Source organism: Pan troglodytes, chromosome 4 (genome assembly GCF_028858775.2).
Source record: "Pan troglodytes isolate AG18354 chromosome 4, NHGRI_mPanTro3-v2.0_pri, whole genome shotgun sequence".
Lineage (NCBI taxonomy): Eukaryota > Metazoa > Chordata > Mammalia > Primates > Hominidae > Pan > Pan troglodytes.
In genome coordinates this window covers 134,460,176-134,482,798 of record NC_072402.2, presented here as the reverse complement: position 1 = coordinate 134,482,798, position 22,623 = coordinate 134,460,176, and the positions used below count along the sequence as shown (strand labels likewise).

At 43.1% G+C, this 22,623-nt stretch overlaps 1 long non-coding RNA gene across 1 annotated transcript in view; it reads right to left on the bottom strand.

Annotated features, from left to right (window-relative positions):
* LOC134810027 (uncharacterized) overlaps positions 1-13,459 on the bottom strand; it is a 34,894-nt gene extending 21,435 nt beyond the window's left edge. The window contains exon 1 of the long non-coding RNA XR_010157095.1: positions 13,287-13,459. This is a non-coding gene — a long non-coding RNA (uncharacterized LOC134810027). The remainder of the gene's footprint in view (positions 1-13,286) is intronic.
* Between the last annotated feature and the right edge of the window lie 9,164 nt (positions 13,460-22,623).

Here is a 22,623-nt window from a genome sequence, read left to right as displayed (position 1 = left end):
TAAACAACCAGATCTTGTGAGAATTCACTATCATGAGAACAGCTGGGGGAAATCCACCCCCATAATTCAATCATCTACCACTAAGTTCCACCCCAACATAGGGAATTACAATTAAACATAAGATTTCGGTGGCGATACAGAGCCAAACCATGTCATCCCCCCAAATAAAGAAGCTAAACTAATATTTTAAATGGGCTAACCTACAAAAATTCTCTCTTACAGAAAATGCTAGCTAGGAGGCATTTTCATAAGCATCAAAATTCAAGTAATCAAGATGAATCCATGTCCAAATCAGGTTGATTTAATAATTAGGATTAGCAACAGTTACATGTAATTTCCTATGGTTTTATCAGTGTGGGGTATAAATATAAGATTTTTTGAAAGTAAGGTTTGGTATATTTTCTTTTATGTGAAGATACTAGTTAATCTGAACTTCCTAAACTTTTTACACTAATTCATTTATTAGATTAGCTAATATTAGCCCTACATAATATTTAGGATTGTGGGAAAACAAAATTTTCAAATAAATTGAATTAGAGTTTTTACAAACCTTTTCTATTAACAGCAATTATATGTGTAGCATGTCTGTTTGAACATAATTTCTAACACCCTCAGTAAACTTTGAATCTATAAACTAATATTAAATTGATAATGGATAATGATTAATGAAGAATCTTTGACTACCTGGGTAATTTCTAAGTAAAATAGAATACAGAAATCTCGGTTACTGAGTGTCATCTTAACATCTAAATGGGTATACTTTTGCTTCCTATTTGCATATATTATAGAGTGACTGTATCTTTGGATCTTGTTAGTGGAAGTGTTTCTTTTTGCCACTTGGAGAAGGTGTAAAAGGCATGTGGATGGCAGTAGGAGGTTGTATTATATGTTCCTCTATGCTTTTGGGTCTGCCTAAATGCTTGTGTATGACAGATAATTCTTAATTACATACTTACTTACAAGTTCTCTTTTTAAAATAGAATTTGTTTATAAGTTTTAATGAATATAAATGGTTAAGACTATACCAGGGTCTGGGCATGGTGGTTCATGCCTGTAATCCCAGCACTTTGGGAGACTGAGGCAGGCGGATCACTTGAGCCCCGGAATTCAAGATCATCCTGGACAACATGATGAAACCCTGTCTCTACTAAAAATACAAAAATTAACTGGGTGTGGTGGTGCAAGCCTGTAATCCCAGTTACTCCGGAGGCTGAAGCAGGAGAATCTCTTGAACCTGGGAGGCAGAGGTTGCAGTGAGCTGAGATTGCACCACTGCACTCCAGCCTGGGCAATAAAGTGAGACTCCACCTAAAAACAACAACAACAACAAAACAAACAAAAAAACAGACAAACAAACAAACAAACAAAAAACTATACCAGGCATTATGGCAAATAAATTCAACTATTTGCAAGATCATGGGAAAGGAAAATGGCAAGGATCAAAGAGGTAGTTTTGACCTAAGTAAAGTGTCTGGTTGTTCCACATGTGAAAAAGAATAATGGGAGACAAAACGTGAATATAGAAAGTTGTAGAGGGTTTTTAGAAATTGATTTATAATACTTACAAATGATGAGTCTGAAAGAAGCCAAGGAATGTCCTCAAATTCTGGAAAAGTTTGCATAGTGTTGATGGGCTCATCCATAAGTTTAAAAAAGGGGAGTGAGAGGAACCTGAGAATCTTCACTGCTAAGTCTGACATTAATGAAAACCTAGAATATGATTTCTCTCTGTTAAAGTCATAGATTTGTCTTAGAGTATTTATTTCTGCTCTTATGAGGGAAAGAAAAAGGTTATTTTTTACACCCTGTGTTATCTGTCTGGATAGCAAGAACTCAAAGTCTCGCCAGAATAATTTTCTGTTCTTTGTGTGACTTTATTATGCCTTTGATTCTAAAGAGCCAAGATTCCATATTCTTGTGTCATCTTTTTCAATGTTTATTTAAAATATCATATGGTCTCTTTGATTAATAGGTAACCAAGCTATTGTTTCTATTTTAATCAAGTGCCTAAATATCTTCTCATAACTCTTGATTTTGTCATTCCAAAATCAGAGCACAATTTAGAAAAATAATCAACATGTCTTTTTACACCTAATATTCTTTTTTTTTAACTTTTAGTTTAGGTTTGGTGGTACATGTGAAGGTTTATTATATAGATAAACTCAAGTCATGGAGGTTTCTTGTACAGATTATTTCATCACCCAGGTATTAAGTGCAGTACCAAATAGTTATCTTCTCTGCTCCTCTCCCTCTTCCCACCCTCCACTCTCAAGTACACCTCAGTGTCTGTTGTTTTCTTCTTTGTGTTCATAAATTGTCATCGTTTAGCTCCTACCTGTAAGTAAGAACATGTGGTATTCGGTTTTCTGTTCCTGCATTAGTTTGCTAAGGATAATAGCCTCCAGCTCCATCCACATTCCCACATAAGACATGATTTTCACTTGTGTCCATGTGAAAAGACCACCAAACAGACTTTGTGTGAGCAACAAGGCTGTTTATTTCACCCGGCTGCAGGCGGGCTGAGTCCGAAAAGAGAGTCAGTGAAGGGAGATGGGGTGGGGCTGTTTTATAAGATTTGGTTAGGTAGTGGAAAATTACAGTCAAAGCTGGTAGTTTTCTGGTGGGCAGGAGCGGGGGTCACAAGGTGCTCAGTGGGGGAGCTTCTGAACCAGGAGAAGGAATTTCACAAGGTAATGTCATCAGTTAAGGCAGGAACAGGCCATTTTCACTTCTTTTGTGATTCTTCAGTTACTTCAGGCCATCTGGACATGCAGGTCACAGGGGTTATGATGGCTTAGCTTGGGCTCAGAGGCCTGACATTCCTGTCTTCTTATATTAATAAGAAAAATAAAGCGAAATAGTGGTAAACTGTTGGGGTGGTGAAAATTTTGGGGGGTGGTATGGAAAGGTAATGGGCGATGTTTCTCAGGGCTGCTTCAAGCAGGATTAGGGGCGACGTGGGAACCTAGGGTGGGAGAGATTAAGTTGAAGGAAGATTTTGTGGTAAGGGGTGACATTGTGGGGTTGTTAAAAGGAGCATTTTTCAGGTAGAATGATTGGTGATGGCCTGGATATGATTTTGGATGAGCTGAGAAACTAAACGGAAGATACAAAGTCCAAATAAAAGAAGGAGAAAAATAGGTATTAAAGGACTAAGAATTGGGAGGACCCAGGACCTCCAGTTAGAGAGTGACCAAGGGGGTTCAGCATAATTACTTGCTTGGTTGGTGAGTTTTTGGGCTCTATCCTTGAGTTTTTTTATGTTGTCATATACCAGGCCAGATTGATTTAGGTAAAAACAACACTCTTCGTTTAAGAATATACAGAGTCCTCCCTTTTCAGCAGTGAGTAAGTCAAGGCCTCGGCAGTTTTGGAGGACAACTGCAGCTAAAGAGTCAACTTGGGCCTGGAGGACTGATAAAGTTTGTGATATGTCTGTGATCCTAGCAGAGAAGTCATTAGAGAGGCTACAGAAGGTCATGACAGAGGTTAAAATGCCTGCTATTCCAGTACTGAGAGCAATAGTGGAGGCAGAAAGTCCTAAATTGACAAGCAAGGGAATTAGTGGAATAACTCTTTTTTGTCGTGTTGGTGTCATGAGGGGAACAGGGAGCTCTTCGGTCCCATTTGCAAATTGAATTTTGGGAGTAAGGAAAACTAGTGTGCATGTGCCTGTCCAATGAGCAGGTAGACACATGTAGGTAGAGGATCCACAGAGAAAGAAGAGACCTTGTGCGAGGCAAAACTAGAGATGCAAAGTAAAAAGATGAGAAGGAGTGCTGAAAGGGGTATCTTGTACCCAGACTCCTAGGGATCCAACTAGGGTGGCAGCCGTCAGAGGTTATAATGGGGACTGATGAGGTAACTGCATAGAGGGGAAGGTTCCATTTTCATGGTGTATGAGAAAACATTGAGTGTCTACGAGCAACGTTTCACTGTTATTTTCAGGGTTGGGTATAAGTAAACAAGAAGAGGGCCTGCGGGGAGAGTCTGACAAGCAAGGGGAAGGTAGCTAAGGATGGAGTGAAATACAGGGTAAGTGTCTTCCTAAGCAATAATTACTGCTAATGTTTTTAAGTTTGCCAGTATTGATAGAGGACTTATCTGTAATACAGAGCTGGAAGGCTCCAATTGTTTCAGTGATGTGTGTAGTTGGGCTTTGGAGATGAAGAGTGAAGGAACATTGATAAGGTGAAAGGTTACCCAGGGGAATTCCAGTGGGTCTTTGCTGAGAGATACGTAAAGGAGCAGTCACAGGAATAGTAGTTTGTGTTGTGAGGGGTCCAAATATGGGGTGAGTAGAGTTGATATAAGGAGAAAGGTTTTTTAAGTAAGTGCGGAGGAGGGCGGCAGCTTGCTGATGTGAAATGTCTGGAGAGGTCTTGCTGGACCTGTCCAGAAAATAAATGAGTTCTTCAGGATGGTAAAGGTGAGGGCTGTTAAAGGAAGTTCAGAGGTGTAGGGAGACAGGAGATGTTGCCCAGTCTGTATGTAAGGCGGGGAGAGCTGTGTAGGTGCTGGAAGAAAGGGAAATGCAAAGCCAGCAATTGTTTGTTAAGGAGGGATTAGAAACAGCTAGGAGAGAGTGAATAACATTAATAGTGTGTTGGAGATAGCTAGGGAGAGGTAGAGGGTGGCATAAGAATGGGAATGAGAATAAGAATGAGTATAAAAGTAAGGAATAGAACCTCATCAGAGTGAAAGTATTGGAGGGTCCCCTGCCAGCAAAGATCATCTATCCACTCTAAAAGGGAGTTAAGAGTGGCGGTTTGGGGATAGCACCAAGAGATATCAGCTGTGATGGCTTGGAGAAACAGTATAAACTGGCAGTGTAAACAAGAGTAGGGCATTTATGAGTAGTTGAGAACGGTGAATAGGAGTGTGACTAGACAGAAGATAGTAGGGATGACTAGTTTTTGGGGCTCAGTCCAAGTAGTGGGGGTGACTTTGTAAAGCCTTGTTGCAAAAAGAAGGGTAAGGATGAACAGACCTAATAGAATGAAGAGATGTATTAAGCTCATAAGGGTTATTACTGTTTTTCAGAAATGCGAGTGAGTTTAAGGGAAGTAGGGGAGAGTACTTGTGACTTCCAGGAGAAAGAGGAGGGATTAGGCTGGCTGTCCAATGGACGCAGCTTTATCCTGGAATGGTGAACCCAGTGGGGAGGATCCTACAGGTGGACAGCAGTTGAGGTACTATAGATGACTAAGTAGGGTCCGGTCCATCGAGGTTGTAGAGTTTGAGGAGTCAGATTCTTAACAAGAACTGATCGTCCAGCTGGGGTGTCTTCATATGGCTGGGAATCTGGAGTAGGCAAGAGAAGATTAGCAGCCTGGTGAATTTCCTGTCTAGCCCACTGGAGCTGGAAGATAAGTTGCCCAGAGGGCTGGTGTTTGGGATAAGGTTGGGGCTGAGCAAGAAAGTGTGTCATATAAAAGTTCAAATGGACTGTACCCTGTAGCATCTCGAGGACAGGCTCTAATTCTGAGAAGGGCAAGAGGTAAAAGTACTGTCCAGTCCTCTTTAAGTTGGAGGCTGATCTTGTTGAGGTGTGTCTTTAAAAGACCATTAGTCTGTTCTACCTTTCCTGAAGATTGAGGACTGTAAGGGTTATGAAAGTTCCACTGAATATCAAGAGCCTGAGAAACTGCTTGGGTGATTTCACTAGTAAAGGCCAGTCCATCATCGGACTATATAGAGGTGGGAAGGCCAAACTGAGGAATTGTGTCTGATAGAAGGGAAGAAATGACCACAGTGGCCTTTTCAGACCCTGTGGGAAAGGCCTCTACCCATCCAGTGAAAGTGTCTACCCAGACCAAGAGGTATTTTAGTTTCCTGACTCAGGGCATGTGAGTAAAGTCAATTTGCCAGTCCTGGGCAGGGGCAAATCCTCGAGCTTGATGCGTAGGAAAGGGAGGGGGCCTGAACAATCCCTGAGGGGTAGTAGAATAGCAGATGGAACACTGAGGAGTGATTTCCTTGAGGATAGATTTCCACGATGAAAAGGAAATGAGAGGTTCTAAGAGATGGGCTAGTGGCTTGTAAACTACATGGAAGAGGTTATGAATTGATGACAGAATAGAATGGGCCTGTGAGGCTGGAAGGAGATATTTTCCTTGGTTTAAGAACCATTTGCCTTGTGTGGGAAGAGATCGATAGGTGGAAGTTTCAGCGGGGGAGTAGGTGGGAGTGACCAATGAGAAGGAGAAAAACTGGCCATGAGGGACAGAAGTTGAAATGCTAGCTGCTCCTTTAGCCACCTTATCAGCATAAGCATTGCCTAGAACAATGGGATCTGATGCCTTTTGATGGCCCTTGCAGTGAATGACTCCAGCTTCCTTTGGAAGTAAAGCAGACTTGATAAGAGTTTCTATTAAAGAGGCATTAATGATAGAGGACACTTGTGTAGTGAGGAAACCTCTTTCTGCCCATATAACAGCATGGTGGTGCAGGATATGGAAGGCATATTTAGATTCAGTATAAATATTGACACATAGTCCCTTTGCAAGAGTGAGGACCTGAGTTAAGGCAATGAGTTCGGCTTGCTGAGAGGTAGTGGAGGGGGCAGAGCAGTAGCCTCACTGATAGATGTGGAAGATACTATAGCATAGTCTGCCTTTGCTGGTGAATGGCAATTAGGCCAGGTGGAACTGCCATCAATAAACCAAATGTGATCAGGGTGAGGAACAGGAAAGAAGGAAATATGGGGAAATGGGGTGAATGTCAGGTGGATCAGAGACATACAGTCATGGGGATCAGGTGTGGTATCTGGAATAATGTGGGAGGCCAGATTGAAGTCCAGGCCAGGAACAATAGTAATTGTGGGAGACTCAACCAAGAGTGAGTATAGCTGAAGGAGCCAGGGAGCAGAAAGTATATGCATCAGGTGTGAGGAAGAAAATCGATTTTGGAAGTTATGAGAGCTGTAGAGGGTGAGTTGAGTATAGTTTCTGATTTTGAGTACCTCTAAAAGTAGTAGGGTGGTGGCAGCCACTGCACAGAGACATGATGGCCAGCTAAAACAGTAAGGTCAAGTTGTTTGGACAAAAAGGCTACAGGGCGTGGTCCTGGTCCTTGTGTAAGAATTCCAACTGCATAGCCCTGCACTTCAGCTGTGTGTAATGAAAAGGGTTGGGATTAGTCAGGGAGAGGTAGTGTGGGGGCAGTCTCTAAAGCTGTCTTCAAGGAACGGAAAGAGGAGTGGGGAAAGGATTTAGGATTGATGGGGTCAGCTAGGTTTCCTTTTGTGAGTTTATATAATGGTTTTGTTAGGATGGCAAAACCAGATATCCAAAGGCAAAAGTATCCAACCATGCCTAGGAAGGAAAGGAGTTGTTGTGTTGTAGAAGGTGTTGGGGTTTGAGAGATGAGTCAGACACAATTGGCAGGGAGAGCATGTGTGTTTTTATGAAGAATTATGCTGAGTTAGGTAACAGATGGAGAAGAAATTTGAGCTTTGGAGGGGGATACCTGATCTTCTTTGGAGAATAAATGTTGAAGGAGCAGAACGGTGTCTTGTTGAGAAGATTCAAAGGAGAGGCTACAAAGTAGAAGGTCACCAATATATTGAGAAGCTGAGGGCTGGAAAGAAAGTAAATCATGAGAAAGAGCTTGGCTGAAGTAATGAGGGCTGTCCCTGAAGTCTTGTGGCAGTACAGCCCAGGTAAGTTGCTGGGACTGATGGGTGTCAGGGTCAGTCCAGATAAAAGCAAAGAGAGACTGGGATGAGGGGTGCAGGGGAATAGTGAAAAAAGTATCTTTAAGATCAAGAACGGAATAGTGAGTTGTGGAGGAAGGTACTGAGGACAAAAGAGTGTATGGGTTGGGCACTACAGGGTGGAGAGGCAAAACAATTTGGTTGAGAAGGTGCAGATCCTGAACTAACCTGTAAGGCTTGTCTGGTTTTTGGACAGGTAAAATGGGGGAATTATAAGGAGAGTTTATAGGCTTTAAAAGGCCATGCTCTAACAGGCGAGTGATAACAGGCTTTAATCATTTTAAAGCGTGCTGTGGGATGGGATATTGTCATTGAGTGGAATAAGGGTGATTTGGTTTTAATGGGATAGTAATGGGCATGTGATTGGTTGCCAGGGAGGGAGTAGAGGTGTCCCATATTTGTGGGTTTAAGGTGAGGGGATATGAGAGGAAGACACAAAGGAGGCTTTGGGTTGGGAAGAAGGGCAGCAATGAGATGGGCGGCAATGAGATGTGGCCCAGGAATAGTCAGGGAAGCAGATAATTTGGTTAAAATGTCTTGGCCTAATAAGGGAACTGAGCAGGTGGGGATAACTAAAACAGAGTGCATAAAAGAATGTTGTCCAAGTTGGCACCAGAGTGGGGGAGTTCCAAGGGGTTTTGAAGCTTGGCCATCAATACCCACAACAGTTATGGGGGCAAGGGAAACAGGCCGTTGAAAAGAAGGTAATGTGGAGTGGGTAGCCCCCATATCAATTAAACAGGGGATGGACTTACCCTCCACTGTGAGAGTTACCCAAAGCTCAGCATCTGTGATGGTCCAGGGGGCTTCAGAGGCAATCGGGCAGTGTCAGTCTTCAGCCACTAAGCCAAGCAGATCTGGGAAGGAGTCAGTCAGAGAGCCTTAGGCTAGAGCTTTAGGGGCTCTAGGAGTGGCTGCCAGGTGAGCTGGGCAGTCTGATTTCCAGTGGGTTCCTGCACAGATGGGACATGGCTTGGGAGGAATCCTGGGCTCCAGGCATTCCTTGGCCCAGTGGCCAGATTTCTGGCACTTGAAGCAAGATCCTGATGGAAGAAGTCTTGTAGCAATGCTTGATTGCTGCGGCTTAGGCGTGTGTGGCTTAGGCATTTTGAAGTTCTTATGTGCTAGAGGTGCAGCTGGGTTTTGTCTCACAGCAGAGGCAAGTAATTGAAACTCAGAAATGCATTGCTGTCTGGCTGCCTCCTCTCTATTATTGTACACCTTGAAGGCGAGGTTGATTAATTCCTGTTGTGGGGTTTGAGGACCGGATTCTAATTTTTGAAGTTTTTTTCTAGTGTCAGGAGCTGACTGGGCGATAAAATGCATATTTAGGATGAGACGGCCTTCTGACCCTTCAGGGTCTAGGGCTGTAAGGCATCTCAGGGTTGCTGCCAAACGAGCCATGAACTGGGCTGAGTTTTCGTCTTTACCTTGGGTAGTTTCTTTAAGTTTGTCATAATTAACAGCTTTGTAAGCTGCCTTTTTAAGCCCTTTAACTAGGCAGGAAATCATGTAATCTCACCTAGCTATAGCTGGGGAATCTGCCTGATAGTTCCATTGGGGATCCTTTCAGGGAACTGCTCTAATGCCTTCCTGGAGGTCTGGCTCATGGAGCCGGCAGTTGTCAGCATGAGATTGGGCCAGAGAAAAAACTCTTTCCTGTGCATCTGGGGAGATGGTAGAAGTTAGGATGACATTTAAGTCGCTCCAGGTTAAATTGTAGGACACAGTTAGATATCTGAATTCCTGTATATATTTAGTGGGGTCTGATGAGAAAGAGCCTAAACGCTGACTGATCTGAGAGAGGTCTGATAGAGAAAAAGGCACATGTACCCTGACTATGCCTTCAGCTCCAGCCACCTCTCTAAGAGGAAATTGTTGGGCAGGTGGAGGAGAGCTAGTCATGGAACTAAGCTGTAAGCTGGACCAGGTGTGAGGAGGGGAGGTGATCGAAGGATTATAGGGTGGAGGAGTGGAGGCTGAGAAAGAATTGAGACCTGGCTCACTCTGGTGATGAGCAGCCTGGGGAGGAGGGGAGAGGTCAGATGGGTCTGTAGAAAAGGAAGATTGGAAAGACTCAGTGATGCTTAGGGTTGGGACTGAGGAGGATTTGGGAGGAATCGCATTGGGAACAGAGACTAGGGAGGGAAGGAAGTGTGAAAAATGCCTGGATGTAAGGCACCTCAGACCATTTGCTCATTTTTTGACAAAAATTATCTAGGTCTTATAGGATGGAGAAATCGAAGTGTCATTTTCTGGCCATTAAGAGCCATTGTCAAGTTTGTATTGGAGCCAAGTGGTGTTGCAGAAGAAAATAAAGCATTTAGGTTTTAGGTCAGGTATGAGTTGAAGAGGTTTTAAGTTTTTGAGAACACAGGCTAAGGGAGAAGAAGGAGGAATGGAGGGTGGAAAGTTGCCTATGGTGAAGGAGGCAAACCCAGAGAAAAGAGAGAGTAGAGATATGGAGAGAAGGAGTGGGGGGTTCTTGCTCCCAAGAAAAGCGGAAAAGGGGTAGAGACACGGACAGAAGGGGTGGGGGGTGCTTGCCCCACAGAAAAGTGGAAAAGGGGTAGAGACACAGAGAGAATGGGTGGGTGGTACTTGCTCCCCAGGAAAGTGGAAAAGAGGTAGAGACATGGAGAGAAGGGGTTGGGGGGTTCTTGCCCCCCAGAAAAGCGGTACTTGCCACTAAGAGTGAAGGACCATGGCAGGCATCCCCGCATGGTCAGACACCTCTGAAACGTGGGTGAATAATCAAGCAGATGTCCCTGCATGATTAAACACCAAGGGAAGACTGTCTTCCCAAGTCCGTGACTGGCGCTGGAGTTTTGGGTTCACGGATAAAATGCGTCTCCTGTCTCTACCAGAAAAGGAAAGGAAGTGAAATTCAGAGAAGGGAGAGATTGAAAGATGGCACCAAGATTGAAAGGAAAAAGAGGTTGAGGGATAGTGAGAGAGGTTAGAGAAGGGAGTAAAAAGAGGCCGCTTACCCAATTTAAAATTGGTGAGATGTTCCTTGGGCTGGTTGGTCTGAGGACCCGAGGTCATAGGTGGATTTTTCTCACAGAGCAAAGAGCAGGAGGACAGGGGATTGATCTCCCAAGGGAGGTCCCCCAATCTGAGTCACGGCACCAAATTTCACTTGTGTTCATGTGAAGAGACCACCAGACAGGCTTTGTGTGAGCAACAAGGCTGTTTATTTCACCTGGGTGCAGGCGGGCTGAGTCCGAAAAGAGAGTCGGCAAAGGGAGATAGGGGTGGGGCTGTTTTATAAGATTTGGGTAGGTAATGGAAAATTACAGTCAAAGGGGGTTTGTTCTCTGGTGGGCAGGGGTGGGGGTCACAAGGTGCTCAGTGGGAGAGCTTCTGAGCTGGGAGAAGGAATTTCACAAGGTAATGTCATCAGCTAAGGCAGGAACAGGCCGTTTTCATTTCTTTTGCGATTCTTCAGTTACTTCAGGCCATCTGGATGTATACGTGCAGGTTACAGGGGATATGATGGCTTAGCCTGGGCTCATAAGCCTGACAATGATCTTATTTTTATAGCTATAAAAATGGATTTTGATGATTTTGGGATGATTCCATATCTTTGCTATTGTGAATAGTGTTGCAATGAACATTCACATGCATGCGTCTTTATGGTAAAATGCATTACATTCCTCTGGGTATATACCCAGTAATGGGATTGCTGGGTTGAATGGTAGTTCTGCTTTTAGCTCTTTGAGAAATCACCATGCTGCTTTCCACAATGGTTGAACAAATTTACACTCTCACCAACAGTCTATAAGCATTCCCTTTTCTCCACAGCCTCGCCAGCATCCATTATTTTTTGGCTTTTTAATAATAGCCATTATGGCTGGTATGAGATAATATCTCATTGTGGTTTTAATGTGCATTTCTCTAATGATCACTAATATTAAGCTTTTTGTCATATGCTTGTTGGCCACATGTCTGTCTTCTTTTGAAAAGTGTTTGTTCACGTCCCTTGCCCACTTTTTAATGGGGTTGTTTATCTCTTGTAAATTTTACACCTGACATCCTTTGAGATCTTCTAAGATTTAATGGGATGCTAGCAATAGCTAGTTCTTTTATGCATACTTCTTAATTAGCTCAACACAGTTTTAAAAGCTGAATGAACAAAATGTAGAGGTTCTGCATGTGAAATGTGGTGGAGTTTCTTGGGCCTGCTTTTAGCCACAGGCTAGAAGACAGAACAATTGAGTCTTTTAAAAAGCTCTACCTGAGATTCCTTAATAAAATTTCCAGACAGAAGTTAAATTATCTGGCCTTAGTAGTTGCTTAGTACTATATGCTCATGGAGGCTTTTATGGTTAATTAATACCTCTTGTTTCACTTTTGTAAATAATCAAGCTAAAACACCATGAGACTGTAACGCCAAAGGTTCTTACCTTAGCCACGCCAAAGATTTAGTGTAACGGCAGCCCGTGGTGAGAGACAGACACGGATTGGACCAAGAGAAAAAAAGCTGTAGGCTTTATTGAACAGAGTGACAGTACAAAGCTTCCACAGCGTGGAAGGGGTCCCGAGTGGGTAGCCAGTATTAGATTTTTTGATCACCTTTTAAACTCTTTAAGGCGGGAAATACGTGCGGTGGGAAGAGGTTACCAGAGCGAGAAACAAAGACAATGAACATGTCTCAGATCTTGAGGAAAACCGGAATTGCAACTTAAGTTTTATCTACTTTCTAACCTTGCCGCTGCATGGCAAAGGAGACAGGATCTCACAGGATTTTACAAATGTGTTTACAAGGAATTGTAATTGGGAGCATAGATAAGGTCTGCTGGTCACAGAAAAATGGGCTTTTAACATTCCTTTTAGTTTCAGGGGAGGGGGAAGGGAGAGAGGGAGAGAGGACACAGGGAAGCTTACAACAAAATTTTTGCTGTTTATAGCTTTCTTGGGGAAGAAAACACATGCACAAATTCTGATGTTAGGAATATTTTAAGCATATATCTTCAATATTATTCATCCAGGACCGAAGTAAGTCCTGATGCAGAAAATGAGTGAGTTTCACAGCTTTCTGGGCCCCTACTTGACCCAGGAAGCCCAGCTGACACCTCCTCTCAAGACCATCAGTTTTTTTGTGATAGAGAATAATCTTTGCAGATTATTTATGATCAAACTAGGGGGACTGCTAGGAAAAAATCTTTTAAAACTTAGAAATGAGGCAGAAAAGTGAGCACCATGTCCTTTCAATGTCATACTAGAATATTATTTCATAGGCTTATTCAAAGATTAATTATATGTGGGGATATATCTGCTTTTAAGGGATTAGATACAATAAAGTTACATGTAACATAGATTTCTCTCTGTTAAAATAGATAATCCTAAAAGTTATATTTTATTGTCCTGTATGATATTCCAATTTTCTGTCTAACGGCAAATTTATTTCAGAATGCCTTCTCTCCTGGATTATGGAAGAGTCCCTTATTTTTTAAAATGCTCTTTGAACCAGCTTTACCATTTTACCAACTCCCTCATTATTAAATTAATAATCTTTAACACATAGTCACGCTCTTAATTGTTTGGAAATTATAATTGGACATACCTTGTGTTGCAGGATGGAGAACCTGGTAGAAGCAGCCTCTCTTTCCTTCTCAGCTCTAGGATGAGCCATTGCCCTGTTTCTTAATTAGATGGCACTTCATTTATCTCCCTCTATTGGCCTCCCCACTACACTACTCAGTCTCAGGGCAGTAGCTGTGGGTCAGCCAATCTCTCTCTGAGCCTCTTGTTAACTGTCTCAGAGTCCTAGGCCTGCATCACAATTCATGTCACACTTCTCAAGGAATAAATCAGTGGTTGTGCTCAGCTGTTCCAGACATAAAAAGGCCCAGGGAAGAAGATGTTTTTGTCATCTTACCCCACTCTGGAGCACCTACCACTGACAAGCCTGTTTATTTATTTATTCAATGATTTACTTAATTATCTACCTTTTCTTTATCCAGTGATTTATTCAGTATTCATTCCTTCATTAAGACCCCAGGAACTGGTATCAGAACTATAGTGGATGGTTTATTGACTTAATTAGGTGAAAGCTTAAAAGCTCCCATTGAAGAAATCAATAGTGCAAATACCTTTTTTTTGTATATAGGCAGACATTTCTATATGCAGCTAATTTAGTTGCTGTGACAAAAACAAAAACAAACAAACAAAAAAAAACAACAACACCCAGATTTTCTGCAGTTGAACACAAAATAAGTTGATTCTTTACTCTTGCAGAGTGTAGTCTGTGGTGGAAGACAGTCATTCAGGAACCCAGGCTGCCATCTTCAATTCAGCTGGCAGATGGGTGGCAACAGGAAATTGAGAATTAGGTGAGAGGTTTTCTTTTTCTTTTTCTTTTTTTTTTTTTTTTGAGACAGAGTCTCGCTCTGTCACCCAGCCTGGAGTGCAGTGGCGCGATCTCGGCTTACTGCAAGCTCCGCCTCCCGGGTTCACACCATTCTCCTGCCTCAGCCTCCTGAGTAGCTGGGACTACAGGCGCCCGCCACCGCACCCGGCTAATTTTTTGTATTTTTAGTAGAGACAGGGTTTCACCACGGTCTCGATCTCCTGACCTTGTGATCCGCCCACCTCAGCCTCCCAAAGTGCTGGGATTACAGGCGTGAGCCACCACTCCAGGCCAGGTGAGAGGTTTTCATGGGGTAGGCCTGGAAAAGGTATCATCCACCCATATTCTGTAGGACAGAATGCCATGACAAAGTAACAATTACCTGCAAGGGAGGCCAGGAAACTTAGTCTAGTTGTTTTTCTAGAAAGAGAGGGCAATTAACTTGGTAAACAGCTGCTGAGTAACCACAGCCTCTAATACCTAGAATCCCAGAGTCCATGTAACCCTCACTAACCTTGAATCTGGAGGTTGCTAGAAAGGGGCTGTCATGTCCATTTAAAACCTGGGAGGCCTAGGTGGGCGGATCACGAGGTCAGGAGATCGAACCATCCTGGCTAACACCGTGAAACCCCATTTCTACTAAAAATACAAAAAGTTAGCCAGGCGAGGTGGCGGGCACCTGTAGTCCCAGCTACGCGGGAGGCTGAGGCAGGAGAATGGCCTGAACCCCGGGGGGCGGAGCCTGCAGTGAGCTGAGATTGCGCCCACCACACTCCAGCCTGGGTGAAAGAGCGAGACTCCGTCTCAAAAAAAAAAAAAAAAACCTCACATCACTCTGTCGAGCTACTTGCTTAGCAACAATTACTGTGGTAGAAAGTACAATGGTGAAAGAGATTTCATTTCTCACCTGGGGGCAGAGAAAATTCCTTTTTTTCTTTTCCTTTATCTTCATTGGTAGGAAGCTTTCAATGGTATCCATAGAATTTTGTTCAGTAGGTGTTTGGAAATGATTGACAGTTTTTAGGAAGAGATTGAGATGATCACAGTTGACCTTGAAGATAACTCATGGCCAGTGTCTCTGGCTTCACCTGTAGTACCTGGTAAATGACTTGGAAGCACATGGAAGTCACTTAGAACTACAGGGTCTTATAAAGTCTCCAATTTGATATCTTAATCCGTTTGAGCATTCTGAACCTCCAAGAGGTTAAGTAATTTCCCTGAGCCACCAGGCTACTTTACAGCAAAACACAAACAAAGCCAAGTCGCTTTTTATCCAGCCCACACTATTATGCCAGGCAGCATCTCATCAAATAGTGAATGATTAACCTTTCATTCTAATGCAAAATGAAACAAAATGTTGAGTAACCAAAAATATCAGTGAATATAATGTTTTTCCAAACTGAACGTTCTGCTTAACTCTGTTTTAGCCATAGAGCCTTTTTAATTTTAACTTATGGGGTTGAAAATATTTCTAAGACATACCAACTGGTTTTCTTGTTGTTGTTTTTTTTTTTGAGATGGAGTCTTCTCTGTCACCCAGGCTTGAGTGCAGTGGCACGATCTTGGCTCACTGCAAACTCCGCCTCCTGGGTTCACACCATTCTCCTGCCTCAGCCTCCCGAGTAACTGGGACTACAGGCGCCTGCCACCATGCCCGGCTAATTTTTTGTATTTTTTAGTAGAGACGGGGTTTCACCATGTTAGCCAGGATGGTCTCGATCTCCTGACCTCGTGATCTGCCCGTCTCGTCCTCCCAAAGTGCTGGGATTACAGGCGTGAGCCACTGCGCCCGGCCCCAGCTGGTTTTCTTGCCTTAGTAATCAGTGTTCCAAACTGCACGAGCAATGTTGCCCTAATGTTCGTAGGGACAAGTATTATTCCAACATGTGGAAGAAAATAATTTTCAATAACCTAAAACTCGATTTTAATGAACTGAATGAACTGAGAAACTGTTTCTGGGTATTTTTTCTCCTCAACAACCTTTACATTTCAGAACTTGAATCAGAGTAGAAGATCCAGCTTCAATCTGAAATAAATCCTGTGATGTGTATGTCCACATTGGTGAGATTCACCAAAAAACAAAATCACCTTTAGGCTAGAAACTATGTGAAGTTTTTCCAAGATGGGTCTGCAGATTTTACTGAAGATCACATTGCTGACAGTCAAACAGAGGGATGATTCTGAGGTGGTTTTGTTGTATTTGTTTGGTGGTGAGGGGGGGCTTGGTGGAAATATGTGAACTAAGAGATATAAGAGATTTCTATTACCAGGAAAGGTCATGAAACCAACTTCCACTCTTAGAGACACCCACCTTTCTTATTTTAGAAACACAACTCATTTTATTCGGCCTGCTTGATCAGCATTTTCTTGAACTTGAAATGATTTGAGAAGTTGCTGTTTTATTTGATTTTCCTGGCTCATTCTCCTGGAAAGGAGGTTCTCCTATTTTAATACATAAAGTTGTGTTTAAGCACTGCTGCCAAGGAACTGAGGGTTTGCCAGGAGCAGCCTCTATGGTTTCAGGATGCTTTGCCACTACAGTTGAATTAATTTACTGAAGGAGCTTATTTCTACCTGCTGTTAAAATCACCTACATTATGCCACGCACATAACAATTACATTATGTGGGTTTCTTTCCTTTTTTCCTTACACACCCTCATTGGGTTGTTTCTCATAGTAGTAAAATGGGAAAAGTACACATAAAATCTTAGTGAGATCCGGCAAAGCTAGACTTCTCTTAGCACGTGCATTCCCCTCTGTTCACTCACCACTGGGGATGGCCTTCTTACATGAGTTTGCTAAGATTATTCTGTTTGATTCCACCCTGCCTTACCCAGCTGACTATGGAAGGGCAGGGATCATTGTTCATTTTCCTTTTCTGTCTCTAACCAGAGCTTAAAGTGTAAGAGGTGATTTTCCACATGCCACTCTTGACACTGTGTGCTGTTCTGAAAAATCTCTCCTGGAAGTTGAATTTTGCTAACAGTGGTTAGTTACATAACGAACATTTTATCGAACTCTTACTGGGAACATTGTATTAATGGCAGAGAAAAGAAAAACCGTTCTTGCTCTCTCCTTAGCTGTAGAACACCAAGCCAGGGTTAGAGAAGTGTAGCAAAAACAGTGCATTTCCACAAAACTACAAGAACATAATATGTTTTCCGGATGTAGAATAATTCAGTGGACAATAACCACCTGTGTCTGAGGGCCTACCGTGTGCCAGGGCAGAGTAATTTTTGAGATGCTTGTCTCCCAATATGTGCTCTTTGGGATAAAAGACCACTTGTTCTTGTTGATTGCTCTATCCTTAGCAGTGAATGCAGCTTCTGGCACATTGCAGTCATCAGTAAGTTACAGGACAAGAGGAAGTTCAGAGATTGCACCTGACACTGGCCCTACCTATTTTATCCTTGAAGCTATCCTTAAGCACATTTATGATTTTCAAATTAATTTTTACAATTGGGACATTCTTTCTGTTAGTCATTTTATCTTTCTAACAGATCAACAGATTCAGTGACACGGATGTTGTACCTAAAGTCACAGATCTTTCACCTGTGAGGGGTGGATTTGATTCTGAGTCATTCTGTTACCAAAGACTGCTCACCACGGTGTAGCTGTTACCTCCCAGCAATGAATGAGTGGTATGGGGTTGCAGGTGGCCACTCAGAGGAGGTTAGTGCTGCCCTGAAGAGAGGTTACACTCAACAAGCATTTGAGAGCCCTTGCAGAGAACTAGAAGCAAAGCAAGGCTGGGTGGCACCTGGGCCTCTCTTCATGGTGTCCCTTGCAGGTGATAATTATCACATGGCTAAGAAAGGATATTTCAGAGAGGAAAACTATTTGTATGAAACGAAGAAAGGGTATTTGTGTATGAATACCCTCACCAGACTCACATCAGAGACTGGGAGATTTCTGATATGATCCTCTGATGGTTCCGAGAATAGGCTGCAAACACAGTGATAAGAGAATCCCTTCCACAGATATTCAAGTTCAGGCACAGGGCATTACACATTAAGGCCATTAAAGTTATGAGGGTGAGTCATATCTCTCAGTGGGAAGCCAGACTGCCTACCTCTTTTTCCTATTAATCACATAACATTTTAAAGCTGGAGAATTGTATGAAAGGAACGCTAGGCAAAGCGGCATCATGGAGCAGAATAATCATAAAGTAAACAATTGGCTTAACTATCTGGCATCCTTGAGTCATGCAAATGATGAGTATCTTGTTTTTTTGAAGACTGTTTTGACCCTAAACAAGCCCATTTTGTGGCTTTTATTTATTTATTTTGAGACAGAGTCTCGCTCTGTCACCCAGGCTGGAGTGCAGTGGCGTAATCTTGGCTCACTGCTACCTCTGCCTCCCAGGTTCAAGTGATTCTCCTGCCTCAGCCTCCTGAGTAGGTGGGATTACAAACGCCCAGCCTTACACTTGGCTAATTTTTTGTATTTTTAGTAGAGATGGGGTTTCACCATGTTGGCCAGGCTGGTTTCGAACTCCGGGCCTCGAGCAATCCTCCTGCCTCAGCCTCCCAAAGTGCTGGGATTGCAGGTGTGAGCCACTGCACCTGGCTAATTTTGTGGCTTTTGGTTTTAACCTACAAAATGAGTATAAAATGTTGGTCAGCCCTACAGATCTTTTGGAGAGCCGGCAGACTGGAAAGAAAATGCTGGGGAGTTTTGAGAAGCTCATCTCCAAGTGTATGATCTATTGGGGAAGGCCATCCTGGTCCAGAAAAGGAGCTCATAAGTCCTTGCAGAGGACAGAAGGAAGGACAGAGGCTGTACAGGAACCACTCCTGCTCTTTTTATCCTCAAAGCTACCTGGATACTGGTCATGTTGGTGGTTTTCAAATTTGGTTTTATGATGCCTCAGGATGAACACTTATTTCAAAATTCATCACAGAAAATATAGAATGTTCTTGAAATGAAGGATACTTGTTAATGCATATGCCTTACACCCAAAGAAGGGTTGAAGCAGCCCGCTTATGCCGCTCAGCGCTGCACCAGAAGGTAATGAATGCAGGGGGCTCCTCAGCTAAGATGTGGTCCCCTCCTGGGCTTCCCACACATTGCTGATGTCTTTTGATTATTTAATGCTAAACAGCACCTCCCTCTACAACAGACACTAGTTTTGGACGACTGCACTTTTAAGACCAGAGGAGGTAATAATTTTTAGAAGAAAGGGAAAGGGGAGAACCAAGATAAGCTTGGCCTCTCTGGTGATGCTCTGGCCTTCTATCCCCTAGAAGTGATTTTTTTCTCCCAACCAAGGCTCTGTCCTGAAACCTGGCCCCATCTTCCAAACAAGCTCTGCTTGCCCTTGGTTCTGACCCCAAACTCCAATTTTCACATACTGCTCAGATTAGATGTTTCCTGCAGAGCTGACCTAGCCTCAGACTCCAGGCCCATCCATCCTCCCGGCCCCTGCTTGGCCTCATTTCACACTCCTGCATCTGACCTTCGATCCCACTCCCACCACACCTGCCCTGGCCTCCAACTGCTTTTGGCTTTTCCTGCCTCAGTGCTGACAGCTGGCCGTGACTGCTTCCAATTGAACTGCTAAGGAAGAGAGACTCCTTCCCACCGCGTTACATCTGAGTTGCTTCTTAATCAGGCCCAGGATCCTGGAAGGAGAGATGGGGCAGGATGAACCCTCCAAGCTGTGCTTTGGGCCTTGCTTAAAAATGGGAACAGACCAGCCTGCCACCCTGGGGCCCACACCCCTGCTATCCTGTCCAAAAATAGACCCAGAATCCTCAGCTTGTGGGGAGACCACATAGACACTTACTGATGGTTCAGAAGACGGCATCTTACAAGGCTACCTATTTGACAAAACTCTTAGATTTTCAATTTCTTATTTAATTGTTTTCTAGTTCCTTCTCCTTTTTCTGCTTATCATGATAGCTCCCACTGGACAGGCTGAGGTGTGTGTGGCTCTATATAAGAACATGAATTCTCTAATAAGTCATGGCTTATGGGGATGCAGGGGCCTGTCTTTCCTAAGCAAGATCACTTCTCTGATCCTTGTCCCAGAGCTCTGAATGTGTTTTGCCTTTCCAAGAGTAGAGATATCATCAGATTTTCACATTTCATAAAGTCACTATGGTTCGGGATACAGGAGAGATCAGAGGCAAGACTAGATAATTAGAGCTTTAAGAGTCATTTTAAGAGTCTTGATAAGGGGCATTGAGGACATCTATTGTCCATGACCATTTGTGATGACTTGGTTGAGCCTAAGTGGCTTTATACAAAAGAGGCTCTCAGAACAGTCTGCCTGTTCCCTACCTCCCACTTTCCCAGCACCCAATTTAAGTTTTGAACCTTATCATTATGTAAGAAAGACATCCACCAGCTGCAGGAGGGATGGAATCAAAATCATAGTCTGCCTATCCACAGGCTCGTTTATGTCCTGAGGGCTTCCCAATCACTGGAAAATGAGGCCCTGAAATCCAACCCATCAGATTAATACCTCCATCAGAGTGAAAGCAACAGAGTTAGAGTGAAATCCTGATTTGAATTCCTTCCTCTAAGCAAGCTTGTCCAATCTGTGGCCCATGGATAAGACCCAGGACAGCTTTGAATGTGGCCCAACACAGAACTTTTTTTTTTTTTTAAGCTCATCAGCTTTTGTTAGTGTTAGTGTACTTTATGTATGGCTAAAGACAATTCTTCTTCTTCCAATGTGACCCAGGGAAGCCAAAATATTGGACACCTCTGGTGAAGCAGAAGTCAATTCCTAAGAGCCTTTGGGCTTAAGAGTAATTGGCCACTTATGCCTCTTCACTGGCATCTTCTTTGACTTCCTTCAAGGACAGAAGAGGATTAGCTGGGCATGGTGGTGCACACCTGTAGTCCCAGCTACTCAGGGAACTCAGGTAGAAGGATTGATTGAGCCAGGAGTTCAAGGTTACAGTGTGCTATCAGTGTGCCACTGCACTCCAGGCTGAGTAACAGAGTAAGATTCTTTCTTTCTCTAAAAATAGTAATAATACATAATAAAAGGAAAGTAGAGGGATATTTGGGCCCAACCTGGGAAGCCAAGGAGCAATATGGGTGAAGTAGAGAAAGGTAGTTTTCTACAGGAGATAGAAAGGTTTGAGGCTTCAGTGAGAGGAATATCATTTAAGAAGCATCCCAGAGACATCATGAGATGGTGGAACATAAAATATCCCTCAGACAGTAGGTGCATTTTCAGTTATGAATTAAAAGACATTGAATTCAAAGTTGTCAGCATACTTGGCACATTAGATTTTCTGTTAACAATGAAAGAGAAGGTTTCAGTTAGTCTTTGTTTAAACTTTTGAAAATTTGACTTTTTTGAAAATTGTTAGAGAGTATGAGCTGGTGGGGAGAAGACCAACAAATGATAACCCAGGTAGAAGGGCATGACTCTAATCAGAGGTAGAAAAAAAGCACATGGACAAAGATCAAGCAAACACAATGCCTTCCCATCACTTGGATGATAAGGATTAAGAAAAGAGGAAGGAAGGAGAGGAACTATATGGCAGAGCTTTAGTGACTCAAATCCAAGTATGTGACATCTTTCTTAATAGCTTGAAATCTATGGGTATGCAGCCAAGCCTAGAATAGCAGAAGAATCCTGCGGGAAGCAGCAAGACAAGGACAGAACCAAGCAAGTGTTCACTCATCTCGTGGGTCAAAAAAATAGTTTATAGGCTTTATATTTGTACAGTACTAATCCTATTAATAAGGAGTAGCTTCTTAAAACTCTGTATTGAAAAAGGGTCTGAGGCTCTGTCTGGGATCAACAGTAGAGTACTGCAATTGATTAGTGGTATCTGCCATGGGTCCAGGGTTGGAGAGTGGGCTCAACTAATGTGGGAAAAAGGAGTGCTACTTGTGGCACAGTCTATCCCACTGATACTCTGTATACTGGGGTTTAGGTTCAAAGGCTCAACTAACACTGAAGTGTGTCTGTCTTTTATACTTGTCCTGCATCTTATTTCTCTTGGGGACTCGTAGGGAAAGTGGATGGATCATGAGTAGAATGTGTTTCTAGATTCCTTGGCCATGAAACAAATCCAAAAGGACCTGTTATTAATGCCCCAAATTTTACACACAGACTACCTTTGGAATTTGGGACCTAAAATTCCAGGTAGGGATTCTAGAGGTTGCTTTGGTTACTTGGGGGATGGGGTAGGAATGGAATCTCTTGGTGGGCTTCAAGAGTCATTCCCAGTTTCCTGCCTTCCTTCCTACCCAAAGGAAGTGATGCTCATGTCTCTGGTCCCATCGTCCAGGACATCACTGAATGAATACCTCCCAGCTCAGGCCAGGAGGACCTAAGGGGATGTAACGACTTGAGTTAAGACGACACAGTTCACCTTTGTTTAATTCAGAAGTATCATGAGGGGGAGGTTGACATTATCTACCTGGATCTCATCACTGCTGTTTACTCTAACAGCCAGAGGTAGATGTTCAGGTACCCATATGAAAAGATTCTAGGCATAAAAGTAGATTGAGTATGGATTCTCATTTATGGGTTTGGGAACCCCCTCAAGGATTTAGCACAAGAAACCTACATGGCAGC